General features: G+C 47.0%; 1 long non-coding RNA gene across 3 annotated transcripts; it reads right to left on the bottom strand.

The window, feature by feature from the left end:
• Nucleotides 1-927: 927 nt before the first annotated feature.
• On the bottom strand, nucleotides 928-9,922 carry LOC144596341 (uncharacterized). 3 transcript variants are annotated; one of them, XR_013547592.1, is made up of 7 exons: nucleotides 9,755-9,922; nucleotides 9,130-9,209; nucleotides 8,682-8,732; nucleotides 6,332-6,410; nucleotides 5,871-5,973; nucleotides 2,507-2,585; nucleotides 928-2,150 (listed from the first exon to the last, which is right to left on the bottom strand). It is a non-coding gene; the product is annotated as an uncharacterized LOC144596341 (long non-coding RNA). The 3 variants fall into 3 exon arrangements; XR_013547591.1 differs by having other exon boundaries at nucleotides 5,923-5,973; XR_013547593.1 differs by having other exon boundaries at nucleotides 5,927-5,973.
• Nucleotides 9,923-18,335: the final 8,413 nt, after the last annotated feature.

Genomic DNA, 18,335 nt, shown 5'->3' with positions numbered 1-18,335 from the left:
TTGTTCGGACTTTACTGGCCACATCTTCCATTAAACATTATACCCGTCTCATGTATCTGCATACTGTAATTGGCCCCGATTGCAATCATGTATTGTCTTTCCGTTGACTGGTTAGCATGCAACGAGAGCTTTTCACTGTACCTCGGTACACGTGCCAATAAACTAAACTGACCAAAGATTCAGTGGTGTACAAGGAAGCCAATCACGAGTGGGTGCTCCAGCATGGTAATGTGCTCATCCCCATTCCCTCATTTACAGTATGTGCGGCACGGTGGCGCAGCGGTAGAGTTGCTGCCTTACAGCGAATGCAGCACCGTAGGACTCAGGTTCGATCCTGACTACGGGCGCCGTCTGTACGGAGTTTGTACGTTCTCCCCGTGACCTGCGTGGGTTTTCTCTCAGATCTTTGGTTTCCTCCCACACTCCACAGACGTACAGGTATGTAGGTTAATTGGCTGGGCAAATGTAAAAATTGTCCCCAGTGGGGTGTAGGATAGTGTTAATGTGCGCGGATCTCTGGGTGGCGTGGACCCGGTGGGCCGAAGGGCCTGTTTCTGCGCTGTATCTCTAAATATAAAAAATATATATATATTTTTTTTTAAATCCCTCCTCTTTCCTCTGTCTCCTTCCCCGTCCAACTCTGCATTTCACTTCCACCTTTCCCTAAATGCTGAAAATCTGCAAAGATTTCTAATGCCCCTTCTTGCAGCAGAGCTGCATTTCTCAGCGAGCCTCCAAAGCCAAAAGAACTCTGCGGTTCCGAGAGTTTGCTGCCCACGTTTCCAGCATGGGAGAAGAATATTAAATGTCTATCTCTAGAGCCAGGCAAAATTGAAATGTCAGCCGTTGTGTTTTAGAAAAGTATTTGCTTTATTTTGGAATATACATCCATAAACAGAATACAAATGCTCCTTCACTTACGATGCTTCGACTTACCATATTTCCACTTTACCATGGTGCAAAAGCATTCTACATTCAGTAGAAACCGTACTTCAAATTTTGAATTTTGATCTTTTCCCGGGCGAGCGATATCAGTTTTAGAAACATAGAAAATAGGTGCAGGAGAAGGCCATTCGGCCCTTCGAGCCAGCACCGCCATTCATTGTGATCATGGCTGATCGTCCACAATCAATGACCTGTGCCTGCCTTCTCCCCATATCCCTTGATTCCACTAGCCCCTAGAGCTCTATCTAACTCTCTCTTAAATCCATCCAGTGATTTGCCTACCACTGCCCTCTGTGGCAGAGAATTCCACAACTCTCTGGGTGAAAAAGCACCCACCGCCACCGACCGAAGTGAATGTACTGAACTTGGTAAGGGTGGGACAGAATATTCATGGTCCATTTGTGGTGGAATGCGTACGAATTAAGAAACTAGCTTGACATGCCTTTGCCAGCAATCCTCAGCGTTGTATTGCCAACTAAGGTGCAAAAGTGTTATCACTGAATTATTTTAAAGTGTCATATTTCATATTTGAATCATACTGCATGGAAACAGGCCCTTCGGCCCAACTCGCCCATGCCAAGCATGACGCCCCATCAAAAAAGTTAGTCCCATTTGCCCACGTTTGGCCCATATCCCTCTAAATCTAAGATAGACACAAAAAGCTGGAGTAACTCAGCGGGACGGACAGCATCTCTGGAAAGAAGGAATGGGTGACGTTTCGGGTCGAGACCTTTCTTCAGACTGGTTAGGGATAAGGGACAAGAGATATCCCTGGCCTGAGGTGGTCAAAGCAGGGACACTCTCAAAACAAAATGTCCACCATCCAGGGCAGAGGGAAAACATTTCTTTACACAGAGGGAGTGAAGATCAAACAACACCTAAAGACTTTTCCTCAAGTGGACATTATTTTAAATGCATATGAAGCCTAAATGAGAAAAATCTGCAGACTGTCATTACACTAAAAGAGAAACTGCATCAAGCAGTTTGACAAGTAGTTTGACAAAGTCCATTTTATTATTATCTCATGTAACAAAACAGTTTTACAACTAAAATCAGAATGCAATTTTAAAATAATTCATTTCAAAATATAAAAAACTGTACACCTTCAAGATAAAGTCATCGGCTTGCTGTCTCCATAATCACGCTAACATTTACCTACACAAAAGGACCTCCATGGCCATATTGTCGAAGTACACAGACCACATCTGTAAAATATAAGAATACTCATGTTATACTCATTGTTCAGCACATATATAAATGTGTGAATATACGCTAGGATGAACTATTTACAAAAGATAGTCCATTGTAAAAGCATCTATTCAGTTAATATACCTCCATTTCTTACAAGCTTGCAACCAAAACAATACAAGCATGCCTTTGTGGGAGGGTCACAGTAACACTTGGTCTTAAACCACCAAATTGCTTAAATTCTTAAACAACCCACACTGCAACACCGTCACAAAGCAGGATAATAGTTAATATGTAATACGAGATATGCAATTATTGTTTGATTCAACTCGTGCAAGATCAGATCCACTAGGGAAAACAGAAGGCATCTTACCAGAGCTTTAGTTGTATTACTGGGGGAAGCCCTTTTCACAAAGCCAGGACATCACTTTACAAATGCAGCTTCCAAAGAGCTAGAAAAAAGAGATATATTAAAAGTCAGAACAATTGCAAAACTCTAAGATGGCTGCAAAGTGGAATCTCAGTACTTTAAACCCGAATTTGTTGGAATTGATGTATACCGGCCAGCGAACGGAGCAAATCACGGCCAGTCGTACACACACCCCCCCCTGTACACACACACACCCCCGTACACACACACCCCCCCCCCCCTCTGTACACCCCCCCCCTGTACACACACACCCCACGTACACACACACCCCCTGTACACACACACCCCCTGTACACACACACTTCCCCCCGTACACACACACCCCCTGTACACACACACGGGGGGGGGGGGGGGGTGTGTGCACAGGGTGTGTGTGTGTGTACAGGGGTGTGTGTGTGTACATGGGGGTGTGTGTGGACAGGGGTGTGTGTGTGTGTGTACAGGGGGTGTGTGTGTGTACAGGGGGTGTGTGTGTACAGGGGGGTGTGTGTGTACAGGGGGGTGTGTGTGTACAGGGGGGTGTGTGTGTACAGGGGGGTGTGTGTGTGTACAGGGGGGTGTGTGTGTACAGGGGGGTGTGTGTGTACAGGGGGGTGTGTGTGTACAGGGGGGTGTGTGTGTACATGGGGGTGTGTGTGGACAGGGGTGTGTGTGTGTGTGTACAGGGGGTGTGTGTGTGTACAGGGGGTGTGTGTGTACAGGGGGGTGTGTGTGTACAGGGGGGTGTGTGTGTACAGGGGGGGTGTGTGTGTACAGGGGGGTGTGTGTGTACAGGGGGGGTGTGTGTACAGGGGGGGTGTGTGTACAGGGGGGTGTGTGTGTGTACAGGGGGGTGTGTGTGTACAGGGGGGTGTGTGTGTACAGGGGGGTGTGTGTGTACAGGGGGGTGTGTGTGTACAGGGGGGTGTGTGTGTACAGGGGGGGTTGTGTGTGTACAGGGGGGGTTGTGTGTGTACAGGGGGTGTGTGTGTACAGGGGGTGTGTGTGTACAGGGGGTGTGTGTGTACAGGGGGGGGTGTAAAGGGTGTGTGTGTACAGGGGGTGCGTGTGTACGGGGGGGGGGGTGCAAAAGCGAAAGAAACCATACTTCAAATTTTGATCTTTTCCCGGGCGAGCGATATCAGTTTTAGAAACATAGAAAATAGGTGCAGGAGGAGGCCATTCGGCCCTTCGAGCCAGCACTGCCATTCATAGTGATCATGGCTGATCGTCCACAATCAATAACCCGTGCCTGCCTTCTCCCCATATCCCTTGATTCCACTAGCCCCTCGAGCTCTATCTAACTCTCTCTTAAATCCATCCAGTGATTTGCCTTCCACTGCCCTCTGTGGCAGAGAATTCCACAAATTCACAACTCTCTGGGGTGAAAAAGCTCCTCAGTTTTAATGAAAAAGTTCCTTCTCACCTCAGTTTTCGACTTACGATATTTTTGATTTACGATGGGTTTATCGGAACGTAACCCCATCGTAAGTCACGGAGCATCTGTAATAGATTGTCACATTATACAGCACAGGCATTAGAACTAAATAGCGGTTGGAACATAAACACTGAAATGATTGCGGCTACGTTTAATTTCGCAACACATTACCTTCTATTAATCCCTCAAAATCATCGAAAATTACAAATTTCCTGTCATGTTTCCACAATTTGACAAGCAAATTTTCTGATATCACAAATATTTTCTGAGGCTTCATTCCATCGATGAATTCCATTTTCTATTTTTTGAACATTTATTTGTGGTTTCAGTACAAAAATGAAACATTCCATGATTCAATTTTTGATAAAACTTTAAAAAATGTAAATATTTAAAATGTAAATATTATCTGACCCGTCACTGTGTAGAACTTGCAAAACTTGCATATTTTGGGGTCTAACGGCCCTGATGTCTAGCTGAAAAGAATTCTTACCTTGTTTGTCCAGACAATAAATACAGGCCTGGACACAAAAAGCTGGAGTAACTCAGCGGGCGGGACAGGCAGCATCTCTGGTGAGAATCTTCTCTCCAGAGATACTGCCTGTCCCCCTGAGATACTCCAGCTTTTTCTGTCTATCTTCGGTTTAAACCAGCATCTGCAGTTCCTTCTTACACGGGATCATTTGCAGGTTGAATCGGCAGGAAGGAAGGCAAATGCAATGCTAGATGAGACACAAAATGCTGGAGTAACTCAGCGAGACAGGCAGCATCTCCGGAGAGAAGGAATAGATGACATTTTGGATCGAGACCCTTCTTCAGATGTCTGAAGAGGGTCTTGACCCAAAATGTCACCTATTCCTTTTTTTCCAGAGATGCTGCCTGCCCCGCTGAGTTACTTCAGCTTTGTGTCTATCTTAGATTTAGAGGGATATGGGCCAAAACGTGGGCAAATGGGACTTGCTTAGATGGGGCGTCATGCTTGGCATGGGCGAGTTGGGCCGAAGGGCCTGTTTCCATGCAGTATGATTAAAATATTAAATATTACACTTTAAAATAATTCAGTGATAACACTTTTGCACCTTAGTTGGCAATACAACGTTGAGAATCGCTGGCAAAGGCATGTCAAGCGAGTTTCTTAATTCGTGCGCATTCCACCACAAATGGACCATGAATATTCTGTCCCAGCTTTACCATGTTCAATACATTCACTTGGGTCGGTGGCGGTGGGTTAAAGTTGTTCCACGGGGAGAGATTACGCAGAATGTTTGAAGATTATGGGGCGGTTTCATTGAAACGCAAAATTCACATCTGATTCAAGGCCAAAGTCAGTTTATTGTCACATGTACCAATTAAGGTGCAGTGGAATACGAATTACCAACTCAAAGCAACACAATAGATGCAGGGAAGAGATATCCCGGTGTAGGAACTGCAGATGCTGGTTTAAACCGAAGATAGACACAAAAAGCTGGAGTAACTCAGCGGGACGGACAGCATCTCTGGAAAGAAGGAATGGGTGACATTTCGGGTCGAGACCTTTCTTCAGACTGGTTAGGGATAAGGGACAAGAGATATCCCTGGCCTGAGGTGGTCAAAGCAGGGACACTCTCAAAACAAAATGTCCACCATCCAGGGCAGAGGGAAAACATTTCTTTACACAGAGGGAGTGAAGATCAAACAACGTCTAAAGACTTTTCCTCAAGTGGACAATATTTTAAAGGAATATGAAGCCTAAATTAGAAAAATCTGCAGACTGTCATTACATTAAAAGAGAAACTGCATCAAGCAGTTTGACAAGTCCATTTTATTATTATCTCATCTAACAAAACAGTTTTACAACTAAAATCAGAATGCAATTTTAAAATAATTCATTTCAAAATATAAAAAACTGTACACCTTCAAGATAAAGTCATCGGCTTGCTGTCTCCATAATCACGCTAACATTTACCTACACAAAAGGACCTCCATGGCCACATTGTCGAAGTACACAGACCAACATCTGTAAAATATAAGAATACTCATGTTATACTCATTGTTCAGCACATATATAAATGTGCGAATATACGCTCGGATGAACTATTTACAAAAGATAGTCCATTGTAAAAGCATCTATTCCATTAATATACCTCCATTTCTTACAAGCTTGCAACCAAAACAATACAAGCATGCCTTTGTGGGAGGGTCACAGTAACACTTGGTCTTAAACCACCAAATTGCTTAAATTCTTAAACAACCCACACTGCAACACCGTAACAAAGCAGGATAATAGTTAATATGCAATATGAGATATGCAATTATTGTTTGATTCAACTCTTGTGCAAGATCAGATCCACGAGGGAAAACAGAAGGCATCTTACCAGAGCTTTAGTTGTATTACTGGGGGAAGCCCAATTCACAAAGCCAGGACATCACTTTACAAATGCAGCTTCCAAAGAGCTAGAAAAAAGAGATATATTAAAAGTCAGAACAATTGCAAACACTAAGATGGCCGCAAAGTGGAATCCCAGAATTTTGTTGGAATTGAACAAACGGAGCAAATCACGGCCAGTCGTACACACACCCCCCCCCCCGTACACACACACACACCCCTGTACACACACACACCCCCTGTACACACACACACCCCTGTACACACACACACCCCGTACACCCCCCCCCGTACACACACACACACCCCCTGTACACACACCCCCGTACACACACCCCCCCCTACACACACCCCCCCGTACACACACACACACCCCTGTACACACACACCCCGTACACCCCCCCCGTACACACACACACCCCCCCTGTACACACACACCCCCCCGTACACACCCCCCCGTACACACACACCCCACCGTACACACACACACCCCTGCACACACACACCCCCCCTGTACACATCCCCCCCTGTACACACACACACACACACACACACCCCCTGTACACACACACGGAGCAAATTATGGCCAGTCGTACACACACACACACACACCCCCCCCCCCCCCCCATTTTTTTCTGAGGCTTCATTCCATCGATGAATTCCATTTTCCATTTTTTGAACATTTATTTGTGGTTTCAGTACAAAAATGAAACATTCCATGATTCAATTTTTGATAAAACTTTAAAAATGTAAATATTAAAAGCAATTTGGTATGTGTCAGTGTTATCTGACACGTCATTGATTAGAACTTGCAAAACTTGCATATTTTGGGGTCTAACGGCCGTGATGTCTAGCTGAAAAGAATTCTTACCTTGTTTGTCCAGACAATAAATACAGGCCTGGACACAAAAAGCTGGAGTAACTCAGCGGGCGAGACAGGCAGCATCTCTGGTGAGAATCTTCTCTCCAGAGATACTGCCTGTCCCCCTGAGATACTCCAGCTTTTTCTGTCTATCTTCGGTTTAAACCAGCATCTGCAGTTCCTTCTTACACGGGATCATTTGCAGGTTGAATCGGCAGGAAGGAAGGCAAATGCAATGCTGGATGAGACACAAAATGCTGGAGTAACTCAGCAGGACAGGCAGCATCTCCGGAGAGAAGGAATAGATGACATTTTGGATCGAGACCCTTCTTCAGATGTCTGAAGAGGGTCTTGACCCAAAAAAGTCACCTATTCCTTTTTTTCCCAGAGATGCTGCCTGCCCCACTGAGTTACTCCAGCTTTTTGTGTCTATCTTAGATTTAGAGGGATATGGGCCAAACGCGGGCAAATGGGACTAGCTTAGATGGGGCGTCATGCTTGGCATGGGCGAGTTGGGCCGAAGGGCCTGTTTCCATACAGTATGATTAAAATATTAAATATTACACTTTAAAATAATTCAGTGATAACACTTTTGCACCTTAGTTGGCAATGCAACACTGAGAATTGCTGGCAAAGGCATGTCAAGCTAGTTTCTTAATTCGTGCTCATTCCACCACAAATGGACCATGAATATTCTGTCCCACCCGTACCATGTTCAATACATTCACTTGGGTCGGTGGCGGTGGGTTAAAGTTGTTCCACGGGGAGAGATTACGCAGAATGTTTGAAGATTATGGGGCGGTTTCATTGAAACGCAAAATTCACATCTGATTCAAGGCCAAAGTCAGTTTATTGTCACATGTACCAATTAAGGTGCAGTGGAATACGAATTACCAACTCAAAGCAACACAATAGATGCAGGGAAGAGATATCCCGGTGTAGGAACTGCAGATGCTGGTTTAAACAGAAGATAGACACAAAAAGCTGGAGTAACTCAGCGGGACGGACAGCATCTCTGGAAAGAAGGAATGGGTGACATTTCGGGTCGAGACCTTTCTTCAGACTGGTTAGGGATAAGGGACAAGAGATATCCCTGGCCTGAGGTGGTCAAAGCAGGGACACTCTCAAAACAAAATGTCCACCATCCAGGGCAGAGGGAAAACATTTCTTTACACAGAGGGAGTGAAGATCCAACAACGTCTAAAGACTTTTCCTCAAGTGGACAATATTTTAAAGGAATATGAAGCCTAAATTAGAAAAATCTGCAGACTGTCATTACATTAAAAGAGAAACTGCATCAAGCAGTTTGACAAGTAGTTTGACAAAGTCCATTTTATTATTATCTCATCTAACAAAACAGTTTTACAACTAAAATCAGAATGCAATTTTAAAATAATTCATTTCAAAATATAAAAAACTGTACACCTTCAAGATAAAGTAATTGGCTTGCTGTCTCAATAATCACGCTAACATTTACCTACACAAAAGGACCTCCATGGCCACATTATCGAAGTACACAGATCAATATCTGTAAAATATAAGAATACTCATGTTATATTCATTGTTCAGCACATATATAAATGTGTGAATATACGCTAGGATGAACTATTTACAAAAGATAGTCCATTGTAAAAGCATCTATTCAGTTAATATACCTCCATTTCTTACAAGCTTGCAACCAAAACAATACAAGCATGCCTTTGTGGGAGGGTCACAGTAACACTTGGTCTTAAACCACCAAATTGCTTAAATTCTTAAACAACCCACACTGCAACACCGTCACAAAGCAGGATAATAGTTAATATGCAATATGAGATATGCAATTATTGTTTGATTCAACTCTTGTCCAAGATCAGATTCACTAATAATAAATAAATGAATATTATTATTATTATTATTATTAGGGAAAACAGAAGGCATCTTACCAGAGCTTTAGTTGTATTACTGGGGGAAGCCCTTTGCCACAAAGCCAGGACATCACTTTACAAATGCAGCTTCCAAAGAGCTAGAAAAAAGAGATATATTAAAAGTCAGAACAATTGCAAAACTCTAAGATGTCCGCAAAGTGGAATCTCAGTACTTTAAACCCGAATTTGTTGGAATTTATGTATACCGGCCAGCGAACGGAGCAAAATCTATGCTGGTTTAAACCGAAGATTGACACAAAAAGCTGGAGTAACTCAGTGGGACGGACAGCTTCTCTGAGAGAAGGAATGGTGACGTTTCGGGTCGAGACCTTTCTTCAGACTGGTTAGGGATAAGGAACAAGAGATATCCCTGGCCTGAGGTGGTCAAAGCAGGGACACTCTCAAAACAAAATGTCCACAATCCAGGACAGAGGGAAAACATTTCTTTACACAGAGGGAGTGAAGATCAAACAACGCCCTAAAGACTTTTCCTCAAGTGGACAAAGTTTAAATGAATATGAAGCCTATATTAGAAAAATCTGCAGACCTGTCATTACACTAAAAGAGAAAGCATTTGCATCAAGCATTTGATTCAACTCTTGTGCAAGATCAGATCCACTAGGGAAAACAGAAGGCATCTTACCAGAGCTTTAGTTGTATTATTACTGGGGGAAGCCCTTTTTCACAAAGCCAGGACATCACTTTACAAATGCAGCTTCCAAAGAGCGAGAAAAAATAGAAATATTAAAAGTCAGACCAATTGCAAAACTCTAAGATGGCCGCAAAGTGGAATCTCAGTACTTGAAACCCGAATTTTGTTGGAATTGATGAATACCGGCCAGCGAACGGAGCAAATCACGGCCAGTCGTAGATAACTTCCGTTTTGCTCTTCCTCCACATGGACTTCTGTAACATTCACAAGTCAACATTGTACTGGAGGGTTTTCAGATGCGTAACCCGCACTCATAACTTAGAATATTCCAAACCACTCCTCTTACTAAAAACCAGGCTCCTCCCTCTCCACAAATATCCCCCACCCCCATCACAGCCCTCTCCCAAACTATACTTCAAACAGAAAAATCAGACATGAACTGCGACATTTATAAATCACAGAAGAACCTTTTTGTTCAACTGTGTATTGAATATCATTTAATTTTTTTAACACAGAATCTGACATAGAGAACAGAAATGCTGGAAGAACTCAGCAAGTCTGGCAGAATCTGTGGAAAAAAATTATTGTTTCAGGCTGGAGGACCACCCGGTCGTGAAGCAGTTCTTAGACCCTTGATCAAACTCAGCTTCGATCAAAGGTCCACGACCAGGAATGTTAGCCAGTCTCTTTTCCATGAATGTTGCCTGATCTCCTGAGTTCTTCCACCATTTTCTGTTTTGATATCCGTTTCATTCGCGAGAGGCACTTTACCCAGCTCATGATATTTCAATTCTGTATCGACCAATTTTTTGACATAAAAGGTATCAAGGGATATGAATGTCGTTTGAAGAGAGAGGTGCCGATGTAAAACATTAGCAATGATCTAATTGACTAGTGAAGCAGGCACGAGGCATGTTGGGACTCTACGGTCAAACTGAGTCTTCAGGGAGAACGTACAAACTCCGTACAGACGAACACCTATGGTCAGGATCAAAGCCGAGTCTCTGGCGCTGTAAGGCAGTAGCTCTACTGCTACGCCACCGAGCCACCCAAACTAAACTGAAATGCTATTTTATATCATTCAAGCAAATTTGCTCATATTTTACTGCTGAGTAACCAAGCAATGTAATGCACATTGGGGACCTTTATGGTAACATTTAAAAATAACAATAGTTATCCATGAATGGACCAAGGTCAACAATGTCATATAAGAAAATAACTGCAGATGCTTGGTACAAATCGAAGGTATTTATTCACAAAATGCTGAAGTAACTCAGCAGGTCAGGCAGCATCTCAGGAGAGAAGGAATGGGTGACGTTTCGGGTCGAGACCCTTCTTCAGTCTCGACCCAAAACGTCACCCATTCCTTCTCTCCTGAGATGCTGCCTGACCTGCTGAGTTACTCAGCATTTTGTGAATAAATACCTTCGAAGTCAACAATGTCTGTCAGCATCCACACCTGGAATCCCACACTGCCCAGTATTACGGTTATTAATTGATTGTATTATAGAATATTTAATAGTATCTGTGCATTATTACCTATTAGACAAAAGGAAAGCACTTGCACCAAAATAATTGGGTGTGACAGAGGGAAATGCAAAGAGTAGTTATGTTTATCCCACCTTATAAAACAGTTTCACAAATGGTACATGAAATGGCCGGTTAAGCTGCAGCAAGTGGGAATGTCATTGTTTCACTGTTGGCACATATGACAATTAAAACACTCTTGACTCTACAAATGTGTGATTACTGCCTCAAGTTCAAACCATATAGACACTGACCAAGGCCAAGCATTTACCATTCCAAACTGTCCTTAACATGACAAACGGTCACAGGTCAGCCACATTACTGTGGGGATACTTAAAAAATAAGGCGAAAAACATTTATCTCCCAGAAAATATGTATCAGTCAAGCAAAAACTAATAATTGCACTGTTAACAATATTGCCACTGACCTTTCTAATTTAAAAACTCCAACTAATTTAGCAGGATGTGGACTGCTGAAGGTTGTCCAGGCAGGTTATTGTCCTTCTTCGCTGCTCCACAGCAGAACCGTTTCACCACACGTGGCATCACAGGGGAAAATCCACTGTTAACAGTGAAACACAAGAGTGCTGCAGGAACTCTGCGGGTCAGGCAGCAAGCAGTGGAGGGGCAACGTGGCAGGTTGCCACCCTTCTTCAGACCCTAATGGTCAGTCGTACAGCATGGAAACTGGCCCTTCAGCCCATTCCGACCTGGATGCCCATCTAATTACACATGATACACTAATCCCACCTGCCCACGTTTGGCCCTGTAAACCTTTCCTATCCATTAACCTGTCCAGATGTCTTTTAAATGTTGTTATAGTACCTGCCTCAACTACCTCCTCTGGCAGCTTGCACCATACACCCACCCACCACCCTGTGGCAGCTTGCACCATACACCCACCCACCACCCTGTGGCAGCCTGTACCATACACCCACCCACCACCCTGTGGCAGGCTTGCACCATACACCCACCCACCACCCTGTGGCAGCTTGCACCATACACCACCCACCACCCTGTGGCAGCTTGCACCATACACCCACCACCCTGTGGTAGCTTGTACCATACACCCACCACCCTGTGGCAGCTTGTACCATACACCCACCACCCTGTGGCAGCCTGTACCATACACCCACCCACCCTCTGGCAGCCTGTACCATACACCCACCCACCACCTGTACCATACACCCACCACCCACTGTGTAAAAGAGTTTCCCCTCAAGTTCCCATTAAACCTTTCCCCCTCATAACCTGCCATGTCCTCTGGTTCTTGACCCCCCTACTCTGTAGGGTGAAAGACACTGTGCACTCGCTCTAATCTCTTCCCTCATGGCTTTATACACCTCCATAAGATCACCCCCCTCATTGAGGGAGGCTGCACCCACCCAAGGGAGAGGTCACCCACCCAGGGGGGAGAGGTCACCCACCCCCAGGGGGAGAGGTCACCCACCCAAGGGGAGAGGTCACCCACCCAAGGGGAGAGGTCACCCACCCAGGGGGAGAGGTCACCCCACCCAGGGGGAGAGGTCACCCACCCCAGGGGGAGAGGTCACCCACCCAGGGGGGAGAGGTCACCCCACCCAGGGGGAGAGGTCACCCACCCAGGGGGAGAGGTCACCCACCCAGGGGTGGGTTACCAGCCTGTTACCCCAACCCTGTCCCCACTGAGGCAGAGTGGGCCCAGCTCCCCCTCTCCCCCACCGTCTGTCTCCCCCCTCAGTCTCCATGTGTCTCCCCAGTCTCTCTCTCCCTCCCTCTCCCTCCCTCTCTCTCTCCTTCCCTCTCTCTCTCCTTCCCTCCCTCTCTCCTTCCCTCTCTCTCTCCTTCCTCTCTCTCTCCTTCCTCTCTCTTCCTCCTTCCCTCTCTCTCTTCCCTCTCTCTCATCTCCTCTCTCCTTCCCTCTCTCTCCCTCCCCTCTCTCTCTCCTTCCCTCTCTCTCTCCTTCCCTCTCTCTCCTTCCTCTCTCTCTCTCCTTCCTTCTTCTCTCTCTCCTTCCTCTCTCTCCTTCCCTCTCTCTCCTTTCCCTCTCTCTCCCTTCCCTCTCTCTCTCCTTCCTCTTCTCTCTCCTTCCCTCTCTCCTCTCCCTCTCTCCTTCCCTCTCTCCTTCCCTCTCTCTCTCCTTCTCTCTCTCCCTTCCCTCTCTCTCCTTCCTCTCTCTCTCCTTCCCTCTCTCTCCTTCCCTCTCTCCTTCCCTCTCTCCTTCCCTCTCTCCTTCCCTCTCTCTCTCCTTCCCTCTCTCTCTCCTTCCCTCTCTCTCTCCTTCCCTCTCTCTCTCCTTCCCCTCTCTCTCTTCCCTCTCTCTCTCCTTCCCTCTCTCTCTCCTTCCCTCTCTCATCTCCTCCCCTCTCTCCTTCCCTCTCCCCCTCCCTCTCTCCTTCCCTCTCTCCCTTCCTCTCTCTCCTTCCCTCTCTCTCTCCTTCCCTCTCTCTCTCCTTCCCTCTCTCTCTCCTCCTCCTCTCTCTCTTCCCTTCCCTCTCTCTCTCTCCCCCTCTCTCTCTCCTTCCCTCTCTCTCTTCCCTCCTCTCTCTCCTTCCCTCTCTCTCCTTCCCTCTCTCTCTCCTTCCCTCTCTCTCTCCTTCCCTCTCTCTCTCTCTCCCCCCCTCTCTCTCTCCTTCCCTCTCTCCTTCCCTCTCTCTCCTTCCCTCTCTCTCTCCTTCCTCTCTCTCCTTCCTCTCTCTCCTTCCCTCTCTCTCTCCTTCCTCTCTCTCTCCTTCCTCTCTCTCCTTCCCTCTCTCCTTCCCTCTCTCCTTCCCTCTCTCCTTCCCTCTCTCCTTCCCTCTCTCTCTCCTTCCCTCTCTCTCTCCTTCCCCTCTCTCTCTCCTTCCCTCTCTCTCTCCTTCCCTCTCTCTCTCCTTCCCTCTCTCTCTCCTTCCCTCTCTCTCTCCTTCCCTCTCTCTCTCTCCCCCCTCTCTCTCTCTCTCTCTGTCTCTCTCTCTCCCCCTTCCCTCTCTCTCTCTCTACCCTCCTCTCTCTCCCCCTCTCTCTCTCTCTCTCTGTCTCTCTCTCTACCTCTCTCTCTCCCTTCCCTCTCTCTCTCTCCCCCTCTCTCTCTCTCTCTCTGTCTCTCTCTCTCCCCTTCCCTCTCTCTCTCTCCCCCTCTCTCTCTCTCCCTCTCTCTCTCTCTCTCTCTCTCTCTCTCTCTCTCTGTCTCTCTCTCCCCTTCTCTCTCTCTCTCTCTCTCTCTTCTCTCTCTCTCTCTCTCTCTCTCTCTCTCTCTCTCTCTCTACTCTCTCTCTCACCGTCTCTCTCTCTCTCTCCGGGGCCGGGTCGGTCGGGCGGCGTGAGGGTTTGGAGCAGCGAGGCAGCTGCAGGTCCCCCCCCCCCTCCCCCGGGCCGGCGTGGGCTCGCCCGGTGGCCACGCTGTCCCTCCACTGACTGCAGTACTGCCGCCCCCACCGTCAGCGGCGCTGTCCCTCCGCTGACTGCAGTACCGCGGCCCCACCATGAGCGGCGCTGTCCCCCACCGACTGCAGTATCGCGGCCCCCCCGGGAGTAGCGCTGTCCCCAGCGGCTGCAGTACCGCGGCCCCACCGTCAGCGGCGCTGTCCCTCCGCTGACTGCAGTACCGCGGCCCCACCATGAGCGGCGCTGTCCCCACCTGCTGCAGTACCGCGGCCCCACCATGAGCGGCGCTGTCCCCACCGACTGCAGTATCGCGGCCCCCCCGGGAGTAGCGCTGTCCCCACCTACTGCAGTACCGCAGCCCCACCATGACCGGCGCTGTCCCCCACCGACTGACTGCAGTACCGCGACCCCCGGGGGCAGCGCTGTCCCCACCGGTTGCAATACCGCGCCCCCCCGGGCGCGGCGGTGTTGAGGCCGTGAATGGATATTGTTAAGGCAGAGATAGACATACACCGATTAGCCAAAACATTATGACCTGATGAGCCAAAACATTATGACCACGTGCCTAATCTGCTGTGGTTCTCCGTGTGTAGCCCCATACGCAGCAGGGTGCGATGCACTGTGTATTGTGACACATTCCTCCCGTGACCACCATTAACATTTTCTGTGACTTGTGCCACAGTAGACCTTCTGTCGGTTCGGACCAGACGGGATAGCCTTCGTTGCCCTCGCGCATCGATGAGCCTTGGGCGCCCAACACCCTGTCTGTCGCCTGTTTGTGGTTTGTCCTCCTCGGACCACTGTCGGTAGGTACTCACCACTGCTGACCGGGAGCACCCCACAAGCCTTGCCGTTTCAGAGATGCTCTGACCCAGTCGTCTGGCCATAACAATTTGGCCCTTGTCAAAGTCGCTCAGGTCTTTACTCCTGCCCATTTCTCCTGCATCCAACACATCAACTTCAAGAACTGACTGTTCACTTGCTGCCTAATATATCCTACCCTTGACAGGTGCTATTGTAGCTAGATAATCAATGTTATTCACTTCACCTGTCAGTGGTCACAATGTTTTGGCTGATCAGTGTATTCTTGATTAGTACAGGTGTCAGGGGTTATGGGGGGAAGGCAGGAGGATGGGGTTAGGAGGGAGAGATAGATTGATTGAATGGCGGAGTACATTCTGCACCTAAAACTTATGATTAAAGATAGTACGAGGATCTCCGATGAGGTAGAACAGTAGTTCAGCACCGCTCTCTGGTTGTGGTAGGATGATTCAGTTGCCTGATAACAGCTGGAAGAAACTGTCCCTGATTCTGGAGGTGTGAGTTTTCACACTTCTGTACCTCTTCCCCGATGGGAGAGGGGAGAAGAGGGAGTGGCCAGGGTGCGACTGGTCCTTGATTATGCTGCTGGCCTTGCCGAGACAGTGTGAGGTGTAGAGGAACCAATGGAATGTGATGGTTTGGGCTGCCTGCAATAACTCAGTAATTTCATGTAGTTTTGGATGGAGCTGTTCCCAAACCAATTTGTGATGCATCCTGATAAAATGCTTTCCAGGGCAAATCTGTAGACGTTGTTGGGGACATGCCAATCCGATTAAGGCTTCTAAGGAAGTAGAGGCGTTGGTCTGCTCTCTTGGCCATTGCTTTGCTATTCTGCTTTTTTCTTTTCTGCTTTCTACTGCACAAACACCAACAACTGGGCTATCTCGTGCAGGTTTCGCTTGGGTGGGTACTGGTTTTCAAAAGGGTTATTTAGATTTTTTACGTGGGCAAGTTTGGTGAAATGATCCGTGTCCTAGTTGCCGAGCTGTGACTTGAAGTGTGACGAGGTTGGTGCACATCAAGGTGGTGTCGGGAGGGATGTTCCACTCTGGGATAGTCCATGGACATCGTGACTGTAGGTGGCTATTTTTGTTTGCTCTAATTCTAGTATAGATGAAGTGACCTGAGGACTGTCTTGTAAATGTCTGGGTATTGGATTGAATGAAGTGAGATATGTTACTGGGAATGATGCCATGAGTCTCTTTGTAGACAGTACATATGCGGGCTTTGGTGTGTCTTGACTCCAGCGACTCCCAGCCAAGGCGATTTAACATATCGGAGACGCACGACTGTCTTGAGTGTAAGAAAATAACTGCAGATGCTGGTACAAATCGAAGGTATTTATTCACAAAATGCTGGAGTAACTCAGCAGGTCAGGCAGCATCTCAGGAGAGAAGGAATGGGCGACATTTCGGGTCGAGACCGTTCTTCAGACTAAATACCACTGACTGTCTTGAGTAGTCATCACAAACATACCGTGCTGCACGCCTCTGAACCTTGTCAAGGGTGTCAGTGTTATTTTTCTGGTGAAGGTCCCATATTGTGAGGTTATTCACTTTGGAAGTAAGAATAGAAAGGCAGATTATTATCTGAATGGTGTCAAGTTAGGAAGAGGGGATGTTCAACGAGATCTGGGTGTCCTAGTGCACCAGTCACTGAAAGGAAGCATGCAGGTACAGCAGGCAGTGAAGAAAGCCAATGGAATGTTGGCCTTCATAAACAAGAGGAGTTGAGTATAGGAGCAAAGAGGTCCTTCTGCAGTTGTACTGGGCCCTGGTGAGACCGCACCTGGAGTACTGTGTGCAGTTTTGGTCTCCAAATTTGAGGAAGGATATTCTTGCTATTGAGGGCGTGCAGCGTAGGTTCACTAGGTTAATTCCCGGAATGGCGGGACTGTCGTATGTTGAAAGGCTGGAGCAATTAGGCTTGTATACACTGGAATTTAGAAGGATGAGGGGGGATCTTATTGAAACATATAAGATAATTAGGGGATTGGACACATTAGAGGCAGGAAACATGTTCCAATGTTGGGGAAGTCCAGAACAAGGGCCACAGTTTAAGATAAGGGGTAGGCCATTTAGAACGGAGATGAGGAAGAACTTTTTCAGTCAGAGAGTGGTGAAGGTGTGGAATTCTCTGCCTCAGAAGGCAGTGGAGGCCAGTTCGTTGGATGCTTTCAAGAGAGAGCTGGATAGAGCTCTTAAGGATAGCGGAGTGAGGGGGTATGGGGAGAAGGCAGGAACGGGGTACTGATTGAGAGTGATCAGCCATGATCGCATTGAATGGCGGTGCTGGCTCGAAGGGCTGAATGGCCTACTCCTGCACCTATTGTCTATTGTCTATTGTCTGGCAATATTCCAACAGTGGGCGGACAAGTGTTTTGTACGCGACCTCCTTTGTTGGTTTGTTCTTACTTGCTGCAGTTTAACAGGCCCATAAACACAATCAATACACTGATAAATATACAGTCAATAATACAATTAATCAATTATCAGTAATACAAATAATCAATAATCAGTAATCCTCGACTTCCTGACCAACAGACCTCAATCAGTGAGGATGGCGGACAAATTATCCTCCACGATAATCCTCAACACTGCTGCTCCACAAGGATAAATTTCTCTGGAGAAGGCCCAAAGTTCTGTTTGCCTTTGTGGCAATCTGGTTTCTGTGTATGTTCCCAGGCTAGGCCGGACGTGAGTTTAACTCCCAAGGTATGGGTGGTGATCAACTTCTTTAAGCCTCATAACATGGCCATGAATAATATGTCCACGGAGTTTGCAGACAATTGGGTGGTCCAGGACAAGTTAATGGTGACATCTACTTCTAGTGACTTGAAGTTTTCCACCATCTTCACTTTGGTGCTGTCAATGTATGCT

This window comes from Rhinoraja longicauda, chromosome 8, assembly GCF_053455715.1.
Source record: "Rhinoraja longicauda isolate Sanriku21f chromosome 8, sRhiLon1.1, whole genome shotgun sequence".
NCBI classification, from domain to species: Eukaryota; Metazoa; Chordata; class Chondrichthyes; order Rajiformes; family Arhynchobatidae; genus Rhinoraja; species Rhinoraja longicauda.
Note: the sequence above shows the minus strand (reverse complement) of the source record. Positions and strands in the feature narration are given on the sequence as shown.